The following is a 19,296-nucleotide window of genomic DNA, read 5'->3' on the forward strand; positions in this document are numbered from 1 at the left end:
TCTAGCACCTATATTTGAACGTATAGAAAAGATCTCATTGCTATTCAAGTGACAGCGTAGGCTGCTCACTGCAATTCTTTTAGGTTATGGTACACCAATAACCATTAAGTGATATGATAAGTTTATGGAGGAAGGTTTATGCTACAGTTAGTGGGAACGAGAAAAACTATGAACAACAGATTCTGATGTCTCCATTCTTGCACATCCCAATCGGTTAACCTATAGAGCACCTGAGAATATTATGATCTCCGACACCGTCAAACAAATAAGTTTCTAATAACGCCCTTGCTTCATTCATCTCACCATATTTGCCTTCAGCTGGAAGTCCTGTCTATCCTACTACCCATTTCACTACCATGATAAATGTATCCTATTGCTCGCCCTCATGTCAGATGACATCCTGCTGTAGCTTTATGATGTCAGGGAACACTTGACCAATCGCCATCGGTGACAATTACACAGAAAATTGAGGCATTAGCAATTCCGCAGTAGGTAGTGATCTGTAATTATGACTTAAAGCCAAGTAAGAGGTGTAATGCGAAAGGGCTCTGCAACATTGAAAGCATTGGGCTCCCCTTTTGAAAGAGGGCCAGAGGTACAAGAACACAGAGTATCCTAAAGAGCAATCCTTCTTCAGTATAAGAGTCCCACATTCAGTGTGAAGGGAGGAAGGTTAAATTAGCTTCCCTCCATGAGAGAGTAAATCAATTGCTCTAATACAAGACACTTCATTCCAGCCTCAAAGACACTAATTTCCTCGGATGACATATTGCTAGCACGAGTATGTAAAATAGGATTGTCATACTTGTAGACAATCAACGTCTTTAAAAAGCTAACATGATGCCCATAGCGCCATCGTAATCGCTTTATTCTTGACAAATATTATTCATGCGGAAGACCCCAGTGCGATGAACTTCTCTTAAGGACAAGCAAAATGATAAATTGAGAGTTTGACTCACCATTTAAATAAGTAAATCACGCCGAAGGCTGCTGAATTTTTTTTTCGTTTCTTTTTGGTCTCAGCAACTCAGAGAAATTTTCTTCTTAAACACTGCCTCTGCTGGTCATTCAATATATTCTGCAAATGGAAAAGTCCACTGTTAGTCTATTAACAGAACTTGAATATTTCCAAACCAATGCAACACAACAACAAAGAGATTTTGATAAAGGGTTATTAATCTGTACTATGACGTCTGTAATATTATGAAAATCCACGTCTCAAAAACCAGTCAAATCTCAAATTTATTTTCAACCTGGCATACCTCTAAATCCTAAGCCTCCTTTGCTATCACTCTCCACACAACTCTAGCACCTATATTTGAACGCATAGAAAAGATCTCATTGCTATTCAAGTGACAGCGTACGCTGCTCACTGCAATTCTTTTAGGTTATGGTACACCAATAACCATTAAGTGATCTGATAAGTTTATAGAGGAAGGTTTATGCTACAGTTAGTGGGAATGAGAAAAACTATGAACAACAGATTCTGACATCTTCATTCTTGCACATCCCTATCAGTTAACCTATAGAGAACCTGAGAATATTATGATCACCGTCAAACAAATTAGTCTCAAATAATGCCCTTGTTTCATTCATCTCACTATCTTTGCCTTCAGCAGGGAGTCCTGTCTATCCTACCTATTTCAATACCATGATAAATGTATCGTATTGCTCGCCAACATGTCAGATGACATCCTGCGTTAGCTTTAAGATGTCAGGGAACACTTGACCAATCGCCATAGGTGACAATTACACAGAACAATGAGGCATTAGTAATTCCGTACTAGGTAGTGATCTGTAATTATGACTCCAAGCCAAGTAGGAGGTGTAATGGGAAAGGGCTCTGCAACATTGAAAGCATTGGGCTCCCCTTTTGAAAGAGGGCAGGAGGTAGAAGAACACAGAGTATCCTAAAGAGAAATCCTTCTTCAGTATAAGAGTCCCACATTCAGTGTGAAGGGAGGAAGGTTAAATTAGCTTCCCTCCATGAGAGAGTAAGTCAATTGCTCTAATACAAGACACCTCATTCCAGCCTCAAAGACACTAATTTCCTCGGATGACATATTGCTAGCACGAGTATGTAAAATAGGATTGTCAGCCTTGTAGACAATCAACGTCTTTAAAAAGCTATCATGATGCCCATAGCACCATCCTTATCGCTTTATACTTGACAAATAATATTAATGCGTAAGACCCCAGTAAAAGGAGCTGAGAGCTGTCAAATGCTATGAACTTCTTTTAAGGACTAGCAAAATGATAAATTGAGAGTTTGACTCACCATTTAAATAGGTAAATCACGCCGAAGGCTGCTGAACATTTTTTTTTCGTTTCTTTTTGGTCTCAGCAACTCAGAGAAATTTTCTTCTGAAACACTGCCTCTGCTGGTCATTCAATATATTCTGCAAATGGAAAAGTCCACTGTTAGTCTATTAACAGAACTTGAATATTTCCAAACCAATGCAACACAACAACAAAGATATTTTGATAAAGGGTTATTAATCTGTACTATGACGTCTGTAATATTATGAAAATCCACGTCTCAAAAATCAGTCAAATCTCAAATTTATTTTCAACCTGGCATACCTCTAAATCCTAAGCCTCCTTTGCTATCACTCTCCACACAACTCTAGCACCTATATTTGAACGTATAGAAAAGATCTCATTGCTATTCAAGTGACGGCGTACGCTGCTCACTGCAATTCTTTTAGGTTATGGTACACCAATAACCATTAAGTGATCTGATAAGTTTATAAAGGAAGGTTTATGCTACAGTTAGTGGGAATGAGAAAAACTATGAACAACAGATTCTGACATCTTCATTCTTGCACATCCCTATCAGTTAACCTATAGAGAACCTGAGAATATTATGATCACCGACACCGTCAAATAAATAAGTCTCAAATAATGCCCTTGTTTCATTCATCTCACCATCTTTGCCTTCAGCAGGGAGTCCTGTCTATCCTACCTATTTCAATACCATGATAAATGTATCGTATTGCTCGCCAACATGTCAGATGACATCCTGCGTTAGCTTTAAGATGTCAGGGAACACTTGACCAATCGCCATAGGTGACAATTACACAGAACAATGAGGCATTAGCAATTCCGCACTAGGTAGTGATCTGTAATTATGACTCTAAGCCAAGTAGGAGGTGTAATGGGAAAGAGCTCTGCAACATTGAAAGCATTGATTAGCTTCCCTCCATGAGAGAGTAAGTCAATAGCTCTAATACAAGACACCTCATTCCAGCCTCAAAGACACTAATTTCCTCGGATGACATATTGCTAGCACGAGTATTTAAAATAGGATTGTCAGCCTTGTAGACAATCAACGTCTTTAAAAAGCTAACATGATGCCCATAGCGCCATCGTAATCGCTTTATTCTTGACAAATAATATTCATGCGGAAGACCCCAGTGCTATGAACTTCTTTTAAGGACAAGCAAAATGATAAATTGAGAGTTTGACTCACCATTTGAATAGGTAAATCACGCCGAAGGCTGCTGAATTTTTTTTTCGTTTCTTTTTGGTCTCAGCAACTCAGAGAAATTTTCTTCTGAAACACTGCCTCTGCTGGTCATTCAATATATTCTGCAAATGGAAAAGTCCACTGTTAGTCTATTAACAGAACTTGAATATTTCCAAACCAATGCAACACAACAACAAAGAGATTTTGATAAAGGGTTATTAATCTGTACTATGACGTCTGTAATATTATGAAAATCCACGTCTCAAAAACCAGTCAAATCTCAAATTTCTTTTCAACCTGGCATACCTCTAAATCCTAAGCCTCCTTTGCTATCACTCTCCACACAACTCTAGCACCTATATTTGTACGTATAGAAAAGATTTAATTGCTATTCAAGTGACAGCGTACGCTGCTCACTGCAATTCTTTTAGGTTATGGTACACCAATAACCATTAAATGATCTGATAAGTTTATAGAGGAAGGTTTATGCTACAGTTAGTGGGAATGAGAAAAACTATGAACAACAGATTCTGACATCTTCATTCTTGCACATCCCTATCAGTTAACCTATAGAGAACCTGAGAATATTATGATCACCGACACCGTCAAACAAATTAGTCTCAAATAATGCCCTTGTTTCATTCATCTCACCATCTTTGCCTTCAGCAGGGAGTCCTGTATATCCTACCTATTTCAATACCATGATAAATGTATTGTATTGCTCGCCAACATGTCAGATGACATCCTGCGTTAGCTTTAAGATGTCAGGGAACACTTGACCAATCGCCATAGGTGACAATTACACAGAACAATGAGGCATTAGTAATTCCGTACTAGGTAGTGATCTGTAATTATGACTCCAAGCCAAGTAGGAGGTGTAATGGGAAAGGGCTCTGCAACATTGACAGCATTGGGCTCCCCTTTTGAAAAAGGGCAGGAGGTAGAAGAACACAGAGTATCCTAAAGAGCAATCCTTCTTCAGTATAAGAGTCCCACATTCAGTGTGAAGGGAGGAAGGTTAAATTAGCTTCCCTCCATGAGAGAGTAAGTCAATTGCTCTAATACAAGACACCTCATTCCAGCCTCATAGACACTAATTTCCTCGGATGACATATTGCTAGCACGAGTATGTAAAATAGGATTGTCAGCCTTGTAGACAATCAACGTCTTTAAAAAGCTATCATGATGCCCATAGCACCATCCTTATCGCTTTATACTTGACAAATAATATTCATGCGTAAGACCCCAGTAAAAGAAGCTGAGACCTGTCAAATGCTATGAACTTCTTTTAAGGACTAGCAAAATGATAAATTGAGAGTTTGACTCACCATTTAAATAGGTAAATCACGCCGGAGGCTGCTGAACATTTTTTTTTTCGTTTCTTTTTGGTCTCAGCAACTCAGAGAAATTTTCTTCTGAAACACTGCCTCTGCTGCTCATTCAATATATTCTGCAAATGGAAAAGTCCACTGTTAGTCTATTAACAGAACTTGAATATTTCCAAACCAATGCAACACAACAACAAAGAGATTTTGATAAAGGGTTATTAATCTGTACTATGACGTCTGTAATATTATGAAAATCCACGTCTCAAAAACCAGTCAAATCTCAAATTTATTTTCAACCTGGCATACCTCTAAATCCTAAGCCTCCTTTGCTATCACTCTCCACACAACTCTAGCACCTATATTTGAACGCATAGAAAAGATCTCATTGCTATTCAAGTGACAGCGTACGCTGCTCACTGCAATTCTTTTAGGTTATGGTACACCAATAACCATTAAGTGATCTGATAAGTTTATAGAGGAAGGTTTATGCTACAGTTAGTGGGAATGAGAAAAACTATGAACAACAGATTATGACATCTTCATTCTTGCACATCCCTATCAGTTAACCTATAGAGAACCTGAGAATATTATGATCACCGTCAAACAAATTAGTCTCAAATAATGCCCTTGTTTCATTCATCTCACTATCTTTGCCTTCAGCAGGGAGTCCTGTCTATCCTACCTATTTCAATACCATGATAAATGTATCGTATTGCTCGCCAACATGTCAGATGACATCCTGCGTTAGCTTTAAGATGTCAGGGAACACTTGACCAATCGCCATAGGTGACAATTACACAGAACAATGAGGCATTAGTAATTCCGTACTAGGTAGTGATCTGTAATTATGACTCCAAGCCAAGTAGGAGGTGTAATGGGAAAGGGCTCTGCAACATTGAAAGCATTGGGCTCCCCTTTTGAAAGAGGGCAGGAGGTAGAAGAACACAGAGTATCCTAAAGAGAAATCCTTCTTCAGTATAAGAGTCCCACATTCAGTGTGAAGGGAGGAAGGTTAAATTAGCTTCCCTCCATGAGAGAGTAAGTCAATTGCTCTAATACAAGACACCTCATTCCAGCCTCAAAGACACTAATTTCCTCGGATGACATATTGCTAGCACGAGTATGTAAAATAGGATTGTCAGCCTTGTAGACAATCAACGTCTTTAAAAAGCTATCATGATGCCCATAGCACCATCCTTATCGCTTTATACTTGACAAATAATATTAATGCGTAAGACCCCAGTAAAAGGAGCTGAGAGCTGTCAAATGCTATGAACTTCTTTTAAGGACTAGCAAAATGATAAATTGAGAGTTTGACTCACCATTTAAATAGGTAAATCACGCCGAAGGCTGCTGAACATTTTTTTTTCGTTTCTTTTTGGTCTCAGCAACTCAGAGAAATTTTCTTCTGAAACACTGCCTCTGCTGGTCATTCAATATATTCTGCAAATGGAAAAGTCCACTGTTAGTCTATTAACAGAACTTGAATATTTCCAAACCAATGCAACACAACAACAAAGATATTTTGATAAAGGGTTATTAATCTGTACTATGACGTCTGTAATATTATGAAAATCCACGTCTCAAAAACTAGTCAAATCTCAAATTTATTTTCAACCTGGCATACCTCTAAATCCTAAGCCTCCTTTGCTATCACTCTCCACACAACTCTAGCACCTATATTTGAACGTATAGAAAAGATCTCATTGCTATTCAAGTGACGGCGTACGCTGCTCACTGCAATTCTTTTAGGTTATGGTACACCAATAACCATTAAGTGATCTGATAAGTTTATAAAGGAAGGTTTATGCTACAGTTAGTGGGAATGAGAAAAACTATGAACAACAGATTCTGACATCTTCATTCTTGCACATCCCTATCAGTTAACCTATAGAGAACCTGAGAATATTATGATCACCGACACCGTCAAATAAATAAGTCTCAAATAATGCCCTTGTTTCATTCATCTCACCATCTTTGCCTTCAGCAGGGAGTCCTGTCTATCCTACCTATTTCAATACCATGATAAATGTATCGTATTGCTCGCCAACATGTCAGATGACATCCTGCGTTAGCTTTAAGATGTCAGGGAACACTTGACCAATCGCCATAGGTGACAATTACACAGAACAATGAGGCATTAGCAATTCCGCACTAGGTAGTGATCTGTAATTATGACTCTAAGCCAAGTAGGAGGTGTAATGGGAAAGAGCTCTGCAACATTGAAAGCATTGATTAGCTTCCCTCCATGAGAGAGTAAGTCAATAGCTCTAATACAAGACACCTCATTCCAGCCTCAAAGACACTAATTTCCTCGGATGACATATTGCTAGCACGAGTATTTAAAATAGGATTGTCAGCCTTGTAGACAATCAACGTCTTTAAAAAGCTAACATGATGCCCATAGCGCCATCGTAATCGCTTTATTCTTGACAAATAATATTCATGCGGAAGACCCCAGTGCTATGAACTTCTTTTAAGGACAAGCAAAATGATAAATTGAGAGTTTGACTCACCATTTGAATAGGTAAATCACGCCGAAGGCTGCTGAATTTTTTTTTCGTTTCTTTTTGGTCTCAGCAACTCAGAGAAATTTTCTTCTGAAACACTGCCTCTGCTGGTCATTCAATATATTCTGCAAATGGAAAAGTCCACTGTTAGTCTATTAACAGAACTTGAATATTTCCAAACCAATGCAACACAACAACAAAGAGATTTTGATAAAGGGTTATTAATCTGTACTATGACGTCTGTAATATTATGAAAATCCACGTCTCAAAAACCAGTCAAATCTCAAATTTCTTTTCAACCTGGCATACCTCTAAATCCTAAGCCTCCTTTGCTATCACTCTCCACACAACTCTAGCACCTATATTTGTACGTATAGAAAAGATTTAATTGCTATTCAAGTGACAGCGTACGCTGCTCACTGCAATTCTTTTAGGTTATGGTACACCAATAACCATTAAATGATCTGATAAGTTTATAGAGGAAGGTTTATGCTACAGTTAGTGGGAATGAGAAAAACTATGAACAACAGATTCTGACATCTTCATTCTTGCACATCCCTATCAGTTAACCTATAGAGAACCTGAGAATATTATGATCACCGACACCGTCAAACAAATTAGTCTCAAATAATGCCCTTGTTTCATTCATCTCACCATCTTTGCCTTCAGCAGGGAGTCCTGTATATCCTACCTATTTCAATACCATGATAAATGTATTGTATTGCTCGCCAACATGTCAGATGACATCCTGCGTTAGCTTTAAGATGTCAGGGAACACTTGACCAATCGCCATAGGTGACAATTACACAGAACAATGAGGCATTAGTAATTCCGTACTAGGTAGTGATCTGTAATTATGACTCCAAGCCAAGTAGGAGGTGTAATGGGAAAGGGCTCTGCAACATTGACAGCATTGGGCTCCCCTTTTGAAAAAGGGCAGGAGGTAGAAGAACACAGAGTATCCTAAAGAGCAATCCTTCTTCAGTATAAGAGTCCCACATTCAGTGTGAAGGGAGGAAGGTTAAATTAGCTTCCCTCCATGAGAGAGTAAGTCAATTGCTCTAATACAAGACACCTCATTCCAGCCTCATAGACACTAATTTCCTCGGATGACATATTGCTAGCACGAGTATGTAAAATAGGATTGTCAGCCTTGTAGACAATCAACGTCTTTAAAAAGCTATCATGATGCCCATAGCACCATCCTTATCGCTTTATACTTGACAAATAATATTCATGCGTAAGACCCCAGTAAAAGAAGCTGAGACCTGTCAAATGCTATGAACTTCTTTTAAGGACTAGCAAAATGATAAATTGAGAGTTTGACTCACCATTTAAATAGGTAAATCACGCCGGAGGCTGCTGAACATTTTTTTTTTCGTTTCTTTTTGGTCTCAGCAACTCAGAGAAATTTTCTTCTGAAACACTGCCTCTGCTGCTCATTCAATATATTCTGCAAATGGAAAAGTCCACTGTTAGTCTATTAACAGAACTTGAATATTTCCAAACCAATGCAACACAACAACAAAGAGATTTTGATAAAGGGTTATTAATCTGTACTATGACGTCTGTAATATTATGAAAATCCACGTCTCAAAAACCAGTCAAATCTCAAATTTATTTTCAACCTGGCATACCTCTAAATCCTAAGCCTCCTTTGCTATCACTCTCCACACAACTCTAGCACCTATATTTGAACGCATAGAAAAGATCTCATTGCTATTCAAGTGACAGCGTACGCTGCTCACTGCAATTCTTTTAGGTTATGGTACACCAATAACCATTAAGTGATCTGATAAGTTTATAGAGGAAGGTTTATGCTACAGTTAGTGGGAATGAGAAAAACTATGAACAACAGATTATGACATCTTCATTCTTGCACATCCCTATCAGTTAACCTATAGAGAACCTGAGAATATTATGATCACCGTCAAACAAATTAGTCTCAAATAATGCCCTTGTTTCATTCATCTCACTATCTTTGCCTTCAGCAGGGAGTCCTGTCTATCCTACCTATTTCAATACCATGATAAATGTATCGTATTGCTCGCCAACATGTCAGATGACATCCTGCGTTAGCTTTAAGATGTCAGGGAACACTTGACCAATCGCCATAGGTGACAATTACACAGAACAATGAGGCATTAGTAATTCCGTACTAGGTAGTGATCTGTAATTATGACTCCAAGCCAAGTAGGAGGTGTAATGGGAAAGGGCTCTGCAACATTGAAAGCATTGGGCTCCCCTTTTGAAAGAGGGCAGGAGGTAGAAGAACACAGAGTATCCTAAAGAGAAATCCTTCTTCAGTATAAGAGTCCCACATTCAGTGTGAAGGGAGGAAGGTTAAATTAGCTTCCCTCCATGAGAGAGTAAGTCAATTGCTCTAATACAAGACACCTCATTCCAGCCTCAAAGACACTAATTTCCTCGGATGACATATTGCTAGCACGAGTATGTAAAATAGGATTGTCAGCCTTGTAGACAATCAACGTCTTTAAAAAGCTATCATGATGCCCATAGCACCATCCTTATCGCTTTATACTTGACAAATAATATTAATGCGTAAGACCCCAGTAAAAGGAGCTGAGAGCTGTCAAATGCTATGAACTTCTTTTAAGGACTAGCAAAATGATAAATTGAGAGTTTGACTCACCATTTAAATAGGTAAATCACGCCGAAGGCTGCTGAACATTTTTTTTTCGTTTCTTTTTGGTCTCAGCAACTCAGAGAAATTTTCTTCTGAAACACTGCCTCTGCTGGTCATTCAATATATTCTGCAAATGGAAAAGTCCACTGTTAGTCTATTAACAGAACTTGAATATTTCCAAACCAATGCAACACAACAACAAAGATATTTTGATAAAGGGTTATTAATCTGTACTATGACGTCTGTAATATTATGAAAATCCACGTCTCAAAAACTAGTCAAATCTCAAATTTATTTTCAACCTGGCATACCTCTAAATCCTAAGCCTCCTTTGCTATCACTCTCCACACAACTCTAGCACCTATATTTGAACGTATAGAAAAGATCTCATTGCTATTCAAGTGACGGCGTACGCTGCTCACTGCAATTCTTTTAGGTTATGGTACACCAATAACCATTAAGTGATCTGATAAGTTTATAAAGGAAGGTTTATGCTACAGTTAGTGGGAATGAGAAAAACTATGAACAACAGATTCTGACATCTTCATTCTTGCACATCCCTATCAGTTAACCTATAGAGAACCTGAGAATATTATGATCACCGACACCGTCAAATAAATAAGTCTCAAATAATGCCCTTGTTTCATTCATCTCACCATCTTTGCCTTCAGCAGGGAGTCCTGTCTATCCTACCTATTTCAATACCATGATAAATGTATCGTATTGCTCGCCAACATGTCAGATGACATCCTGCGTTAGCTTTAAGATGTCAGGGAACACTTGACCAATCGCCATAGGTGACAATTACACAGAACAATGAGGCATTAGCAATTCCGCACTAGGTAGTGATCTGTAATTATGACTCTAAGCCAAGTAGGAGGTGTAATGGGAAAGAGCTCTGCAACATTGAAAGCATTGATTAGCTTCCCTCCATGAGAGAGTAAGTCAATAGCTCTAATACAAGACACCTCATTCCAGCCTCAAAGACACTAATTTCCTCGGATGACATATTGCTAGCACGAGTATTTAAAATAGGATTGTCAGCCTTGTAGACAATCAACGTCTTTAAAAAGCTAACATGATGCCCATAGCGCCATCGTAATCGCTTTATTCTTGACAAATAATATTCATGCGGAAGACCCCAGTGCTATGAACTTCTTTTAAGGACAAGCAAAATGATAAATTGAGAGTTTGACTCACCATTTGAATAGGTAAATCACGCCGAAGGCTGCTGAATTTTTTTTTCGTTTCTTTTTGGTCTCAGCAACTCAGAGAAATTTTCTTCTGAAACACTGCCTCTGCTGGTCATTCAATATATTCTGCAAATGGAAAAGTCCACTGTTAGTCTATTAACAGAACTTGAATATTTCCAAACCAATGCAACACGAACAACAAAGAGATTTTGATAAAGGGTTATTAATCTGTACTATGACGTCTGTAATATTATGAAAATCCACGTCTCAAAAACCAGTCAAATCTCAAATTTCTTTTCAACCTGGCATACCTCTAAATCCTAAGCCTCCTTTGCTATCACTCTCCACACAACTCTAGCACCTATATTTGTACGTATAGAAAAGATTTCATTGCTATTCAAGTGACAGCGTACGCTGCTCACTGCAATTCTTTTAGGTTATGGTACACCAATAACCATTAAATGATCTGATAAGTTTATAGAGGAAGGTTTATGCTACAGTTAGTGGGAATGAGAAAAACTATGAACAACAGATTCTGACATCTTCATTCTTGCACATCCCTATCAGTTAACCTATAGAGAACCTGAGAATATTATGATCACCGACACCGTCAAACAAATTAGTCTCAAATAATGCCCTTGTTTCATTCATCTCACCATCTTTGCCTTCAGCAGGGAGTCCTGTATATCCTACCTATTTCAATACCATGATAAATGTATTGTATTGCTCGCCAACATGTCAGATGACATCCTGCGTTAGCTTTAAGATGTCAGGGAACACTTGACCAATCGCCATAGGTGACAATTACACAGAACAATGAGGCATTAGTAATTCCGTACTAGGTAGTGATCTGTAATTATGACTCCAAGCCAAGTAGGAGGTGTAATGGGAAAGGGCTCTGCAACATTGACAGCATTGGGCTCCCCTTTTGAAAAAGGGCAGGAGGTAGAAGAACACAGAGTATCCTAAAGAGCAATCCTTCTTCAGTATAAGAGTCCCACATTCAGTGTGAAGGGAGGAAGGTTAAATTAGCTTCCCTCCATGAGAGAGTAAGTCAATTGCTCTAATACAAGACACCTCATTCCAGCCTCAAAGACACTAATTTCCTCGGATGACATATTGCTAGCACGAGTATGTAAAATAGGATTGTCAGCCTTGTAGACAATCAACATCTTTAAAAAGCTATCATGATGCCCATAGCACCATCCTTATCGCTTTATACTTGACAAATAATATTAATGCGTAAGACCCCAGTAAAAGGAGCTGAGAGCTGTCAAATGCTATGAACTTCTTTTAAGGACTAGCAAAATGATAAATTGAGAGTTTGACTCACCATTTAAATAGGTAAATCACGCCGAAGGCTGCTGAACATTTTTTTTTCGTTTCTTTTTGGTCTCAGCAACTCAGAGAAATTTTCTTCTGAAACACTGCCTCTGCTGGTCATTCAATATATTCTGCAAATGGAAAAGTCCACTGTTAGTCTATTAACAGAACTTGAATATTTCCAAACCAATGCAACACAACAACAAAGATATTTTGATAAAGGGTTATTAATCTGTACTATGACGTCTGTAATATTATGAAAATCCACGTCTCAAAAACCAGTCAAATCTCAAATTTATTTTCAACCTGGCATACCTCTAAATCCTAAGCCTCCTTTGCTATCACTCTCCACACAACTCTAGCACCTATATTTGAACGTATAGAAAAGATCTCATTGCTATTCAAGTGACGGCGTACGCTGCTCACTGCAATTCTTTTAGGTTATGGTACACCAATAACCATTAAGTGATCTGATAAGTTTATAAAGGAAGGTTTATGCTACAGTTAGTGGGAATGAGAAAAACTATGAACAACAGATTCTGACATCTTCATTCTTGCACATCCCTATCAGTTAACCTATAGAGAACCTGAGAATATTATGATCACCGACACCGTCAAATAAATAAGTCTCAAATAATGCCCTTGTTTCATTCATCTCACCATCTTTGCCTTCAGCAGGGAGTCCTGTCTATCCTACCTATTTCAATACCATGATAAATGTATCGTATTGCTCGCCAACATGTCAGATGACATCCTGCGTTAGCTTTAAGATGTCAGGGAACACTTGACCAATCGCCATAGGTGACAATTACACAGAACAATGAGGCATTAGCAATTCCGCACTAGGTAGTGATCTGTAATTATGACTCTAAGCCAAGTAGGAGGTGTAATGGGAAAGAGCTCTGCAACATTGAAAGCATTGATTAGCTTCCCTCCATGAGAGAGTAAGTCAATAGCTCTAATACAAGACACCTCATTCCAGCCTCAAAGACACTAATTTCCTCGGATGACATATTGCTAGCACGAGTATTTAAAATAGGATTGTCAGCCTTGTAGACAATCAACGTCTTTAAAAAGCTAACATGATGCCCATAGCGCCATCGTAATCGCTTTATTCTTGACAAATAATATTCATGCGGAAGACCCCAGTGCTATGAACTTCTTTTAAGGACAAGCAAAATGATAAATTGAGAGTTTGACTCACCATTTGAATAGGTAAATCACGCCGAAGGCTGCTGAATTTTTTTTTCGTTTCTTTTTGGTCTCAGCAACTCAGAGAAATTTTCTTCTGAAACACTGCCTCTGCTGGTCATTCAATATATTCTGCAAATGGAAAAGTCCACTGTTAGTCTATTAACAGAACTTGAATATTTCCAAACCAATGCAACACGAACAACAAAGAGATTTTGATAAAGGGTTATTAATCTGTACTATGACGTCTGTAATATTATGAAAATCCACGTCTCAAAAACCAGTCAAATCTCAAATTTCTTTTCAACCTGGCATACCTCTAAATCCTAAGCCTCCTTTGCTATCACTCTCCACACAACTCTAGCACCTATATTTGTACGTATAGAAAAGATTTCATTGCTATTCAAGTGACAGCGTACGCTGCTCACTGCAATTCTTTTAGGTTATGGTACACCAATAACCATTAAATGATCTGATAAGTTTATAGAGGAAGGTTTATGCTACAGTTAGTGGGAATGAGAAAAACTATGAACAACAGATTCTGACATCTTCATTCTTGCACATCCCTATCAGTTAACCTATAGAGAACCTGAGAATATTATGATCACCGACACCGTCAAACAAATTAGTCTCAAATAATGCCCTTGTTTCATTCATCTCACCATCTTTGCCTTCAGCAGGGAGTCCTGTATATCCTACCTATTTCAATACCATGATAAATGTATTGTATTGCTCGCCAACATGTCAGATGACATCCTGCGTTAGCTTTAAGATGTCAGGGAACACTTGACCAATCGCCATAGGTGACAATTACACAGAACAATGAGGCATTAGTAATTCCGTACTAGGTAGTGATCTGTAATTATGACTCCAAGCCAAGTAGGAGGTGTAATGGGAAAGGGCTCTGCAACATTGACAGCATTGGGCTCCCCTTTTGAAAAAGGGCAGGAGGTAGAAGAACACAGAGTATCCTAAAGAGCAATCCTTCTTCAGTATAAGAGTCCCACATTCAGTGTGAAGGGAGGAAGGTTAAATTAGCTTCCCTCCATGAGAGAGTAAGTCAATTGCTCTAATACAAGACACCTCATTCCAGCCTCAAAGACACTAATTTCCTCGGATGACATATTGCTAGCACGAGTATGTAAAATAGGATTGTCAGCCTTGTAGACAATCAACGTCTTTAAAAAGCTATCATGATGCCCATAGCACCATCCTTATCGCTTTATACTTGACAAATAATATTAATGCGTAAGACCCCAGTAAAAGGAGCTGAGAGCTGTCAAATGCTATGAACTTCTTTTAAGGACTAGCAAAATGATAAATTGAGAGTTTGACTCACCATTTAAATAGGTAAATCACGCCGAAGGCTGCTGAACATTTTTTTTTCGTTTCTTTTTGGTCTCAGCAACTCAGAGAAATTTTCTTCTGAAACACTGCCTCTGCTGGTCATTCAATATATTCTGCAAATGGAAAAGTCCACTGTTAGTCTATTAACAGAACTTGAATATTTCCAAACCAATGCAACACAACAACAAAGATATTTTGATAAAGGGTTATTAATCTGTACTATGACGTCTGTAATATTATGAAAATCCACGTCTCAAAAACCAGTCAAATCTCAAATTTATTTTCAACCTGGCATACCTCTAAATCCTAAGCCTCCTTTGCTATCACTCTCCACACAACTCTAGCACCTATATTTGAACGTATAGAAAAGATCTCATTGCTATTCAAGTGACGGCGTACGCTGCTCACTGCAATTCTTTTAGGTTATGGTACACCAATAACCATTAAGTGATCTGATAAGTTTATAAAGGAAGGTTTATGCTACAGTTAGTGGGAATGAGAAAAACTATGAACAACAGATTCTGACATCTTCATTCTTGCACATCCCTATCAGTTAACCTATAGAGAACCTGAGAATATTATGATCACCGACACCGTCAAATAAATAAGTCTCAAATAATGCCCTTGTTTCATTCATCTCACCATCTTTGCCTTCAGCAGGGAGTCCTGTCTATCCTACCTATTTCAATACCATGATAAATGTATCGTATTGCTCGCCAACATGTCAGATGACATCCTGCGTTAGCTTTAAGATGTCAGGGAACACTTGACCAATCGCCATAGGTGACAATTACACAGAACAATGAGGCATTAGCAATTCCGCACTAGGTAGTGATCTGTAATTATGACTCTAAGCCAAGTAGGAGGTGTAATGGGAAAGAGCTCTGCAACATTGAAAGCATTGATTAGCTTCCCTCCATGAGAGAGTAAGTCAATAGCTCTAATACAAGACACCTCATTCCAGCCTCAAAGACACTAATTTCCTCGGATGACATATTGCTAGCACGAGTATTTAAAATAGGATTGTCAGCCTTGTAGACAATCAACGTCTTTAAAAAGCTAACATGATGCCCATAGCGCCATCGTAATCGCTTTATTCTTGACAAATAATATTCATGCGGAAGACCCCAGTGCTATGAACTTCTTTTAAGGACAAGCAAAATGATAAATTGAGAGTTTGACTCACCATTTGAATAGGTAAATCACGCCGAAGGCTGCTGAACATTTTTTTTTCGTTTCTTTTTGGTCTCAGCAACTCAGAGAAATTTTCTTCTGAAACACTGCCTCTGCTGGTCATTCAATATATTCTGCAAATGGAAAAGTCCACTGTTAGTCTATTAACAGAACTTGAATATTTCCAAACCAATGCAACACGAACAACAAAGAGATTTTGATAAAGGGTTATTAATCTGTACTATGACGTCTGTAATATTATGAAAATCCACGTCTCAAAAACCAGTCAAATCTCAAATTTCTTTTCAACCTGGCATACCTCTAAATCCTAAGCCTCCTTTGCTATCACTCTCCACACAACTCTAGCACCTATATTTGTACGTATAGAAAAGATTTCATTGCTATTCAAGTGACAGCGTACGCTGCTCACTGCAATTCTTTTAGGTTATGGTACACCAATAACCATTAAATGATCTGATAAGTTTATAGAGGAAGGTTTATGCTACAGTTAGTGGGAATGAGAAAAACTATGAACAACAGATTCTGACATCTTCATTCTTGCACATCCCTATCAGTTAACCTATAGAGAACCTGAGAATATTATGATCACCGACACCGTCAAACAAATTAGTCTCAAATAATGCCCTTGTTTCATTCATCTCACCATCTTTGCCTTCAGCAGGGAGTCCTGTATATCCTACCTATTTCAATACCATGATAAATGTATTGTATTGCTCGCCAACATGTCAGATGACATCCTGCGTTAGCTTTAAGATGTCAGGGAACACTTGACCAATCGCCATAGGTGACAATTACACAGAACAATGAGGCATTAGTAATTCCGTACTAGGTAGTGATCTGTAATTATGACTCCAAGCCAAGTAGGAGGTGTAATGGGAAAGGGCTCTGCAACATTGACAGCATTGGGCTCCCCTTTTGAAAAAGGGCAGGAGGTAGAAGAACACAGAGTATCCTAAAGAGCAATCCTTCTTCAGTATAAGAGTCCCACATTCAGTGTGAAGGGAGGAAGGTTAAATTAGCTTCCCTCCATGAGAGAGTAAGTCAATTGCTCTAATACAAGACACCTCATTCCAGCCTCAATGACACTAATTTCCTCGGATGACATATTGCTAGCACGAGTATGTAAAATAGGATTGTCAGCCTTGTAGACAATCAACGTCTTTAAAAAGCTATCATGATGCCCATAGCACCATCCTTATCGCTTTATACTTGACAAATAATATTAATGCGTAAGACCCCAGTAAAAGGAGCTGAGAGCTGTCAAATGCTATGAACTTCTTTTAAGGACTAGCAAAATGATAAATTGAGAGTTTGACTCACCATTTAAATAGGTAAATCACGCCGAAGGCTGCTGAACATTTTTTTTTCGTTTCTTTTTGGTCTCAGCAACTCAGAGAAATTTTCTTCTGAAACACTGCCTCTGCTGGTCATTCAATATATTCTGCAAATGGAAAAGTCCACTGTTAGTCTATTAACAGAACTTGAATATTTCCAAACCAATGCAACACAACAACAAAGAGATTTTGATAAAGGGTTATTAATCTGTACTATGACGTCTGTAATATTATGAAAATCCACGTCTCAAAAACCAGTCAAATCTCAAATTTATTTTCAACCTGGCATACCTCTAAATCCTAAGCCTCCTTTGCTATCACTCTCCACACAACTCTAGCACCTATATTTGAACGCATAGAAAAGATCTCATTGCTATTCAAGTGACAGCGTACGCTGCTCACTGCAATTCTTTTAGGTTATGGTACACCAATAACCATTAAGTGATCTGATAAGTTTATAGAGGAAGGTTTATGCTACAGTTAGTGGGAATGAGAAAAACTATGAACAACAGATTCTGACATCTTCATTCTTGCACATCCCTATCAGTTAACCTATAGAGAACCTGAGAATATTATGATCACCGTCAAACAAATTAGTCTCAAATAATGCCCTTGTTTCATTCATCTCACTATCTTTGCCTTCAGCAGGGAGTCCTGTCTATCCTACCTATTTCAATACCATGATAAATGTATCGTATTGCTCGCCAACATGTCAGATGACATCCTGCGTTAGCTTTAAGATGTCAGGGAACACTTGACCAATCGCCATAGGTGACAATTACACAGAACAATGAGGCATTAGTAATTCCGTACTAGGTAGTGATCTGTAATTATGACTCCAAGCCAAGTAGGAGGTGTAATGGGAAAGGGCTCTGCAACATTGAAAGCATTGGGCTCCCCTTTTGAAAGAGGGCAGGAGGTAGAAGAACACAGAGTATCCTAAAGAGAAATCCTTCTTCAGTATAAGAGTCCCACATTCAGTGTGAAGGGAGGAAGGTTAAATTAGCTTCCCTCCATGAGAGAGTAAGTCAATTGCTCTAATACAAGACACCTCATTCCAGCCTCAAAGACACTAATTTCCTCGGATGACATATTGCTAGCACGAGTATGTAAAATAGGATTGTCAGCCTTGTAGACAATCAACGTCTTTAAAAAGCTATCATGATGCCCATAGCACCATCCTTATCGCTTTATACTTGACAAATAATATTAATGCGTAAGACCCCAGTAAAAGGAGCTGAGAGCTGTCAAATGCTATGAACTTCTTTTAAGGACTAGCAAAATGATAAATTGAGAGTTTGACTCACCATTTAAATAGGTAAATCACGCCGAAGGCTGCTGAACATTTTTTTTTCGTTTCTTTTTGGTCTCAGCAACTCAGAGAAATTTTCTTCTGAAACACTGCCTCTGCTGGTCATTCAATATATTCTGCAAATGGAAAAGTCCACTGTTAGTCTATTAACAGAACTTGAATATTTCCAAACCAATGCAACACAACAACAAAGATATTTTGATAAAGGGTTATTAATCTGTACTATGACGTCTGTAATATTATGAAAATCCACGTCTCAAAAACCAGTCAAATCTCAAATTTATTTTCAACCTGGCATACCTCTAAATCCTAAGCCTCCTTTGCTATCACTCTCCACACAACTCTAGCACCTATATTTGAACGTATAGAAAAGATCTCATTGCTATTCAAGTGACGGCGTACGCTGCTCACTGCAATTCTTTTAGGTTATGGTACACCAATAACCATT

General features: G+C 38.3%; 1 long non-coding RNA gene across 2 annotated transcripts in view; it reads right to left on the bottom strand.

The window, feature by feature from the left end:
* LOC144799797 (uncharacterized) overlaps positions 1–19,296 on the bottom strand; it is an 861,044-nt gene that overhangs the window by 521,292 nt on the left and 320,456 nt on the right. Inside the window, exon 1 of one of the 2 annotated variants that reach the window (XR_013603876.1) lies at positions 4,798–4,862. The exons of the other annotated variant lie outside the window; for it this stretch is intronic. This is a non-coding gene — a long non-coding RNA (uncharacterized LOC144799797). Of the gene's footprint in view, positions 1–4,797; positions 4,863–19,296 lie in introns of those variants that run through there. 2 annotated transcript variants of the gene reach the window in all.

This window comes from Lissotriton helveticus, chromosome 12 (genome assembly GCF_964261635.1).
Source record: "Lissotriton helveticus chromosome 12, aLisHel1.1, whole genome shotgun sequence".
Taxonomy (NCBI): Eukaryota; Metazoa; Chordata; class Amphibia; order Caudata; family Salamandridae; genus Lissotriton; species Lissotriton helveticus.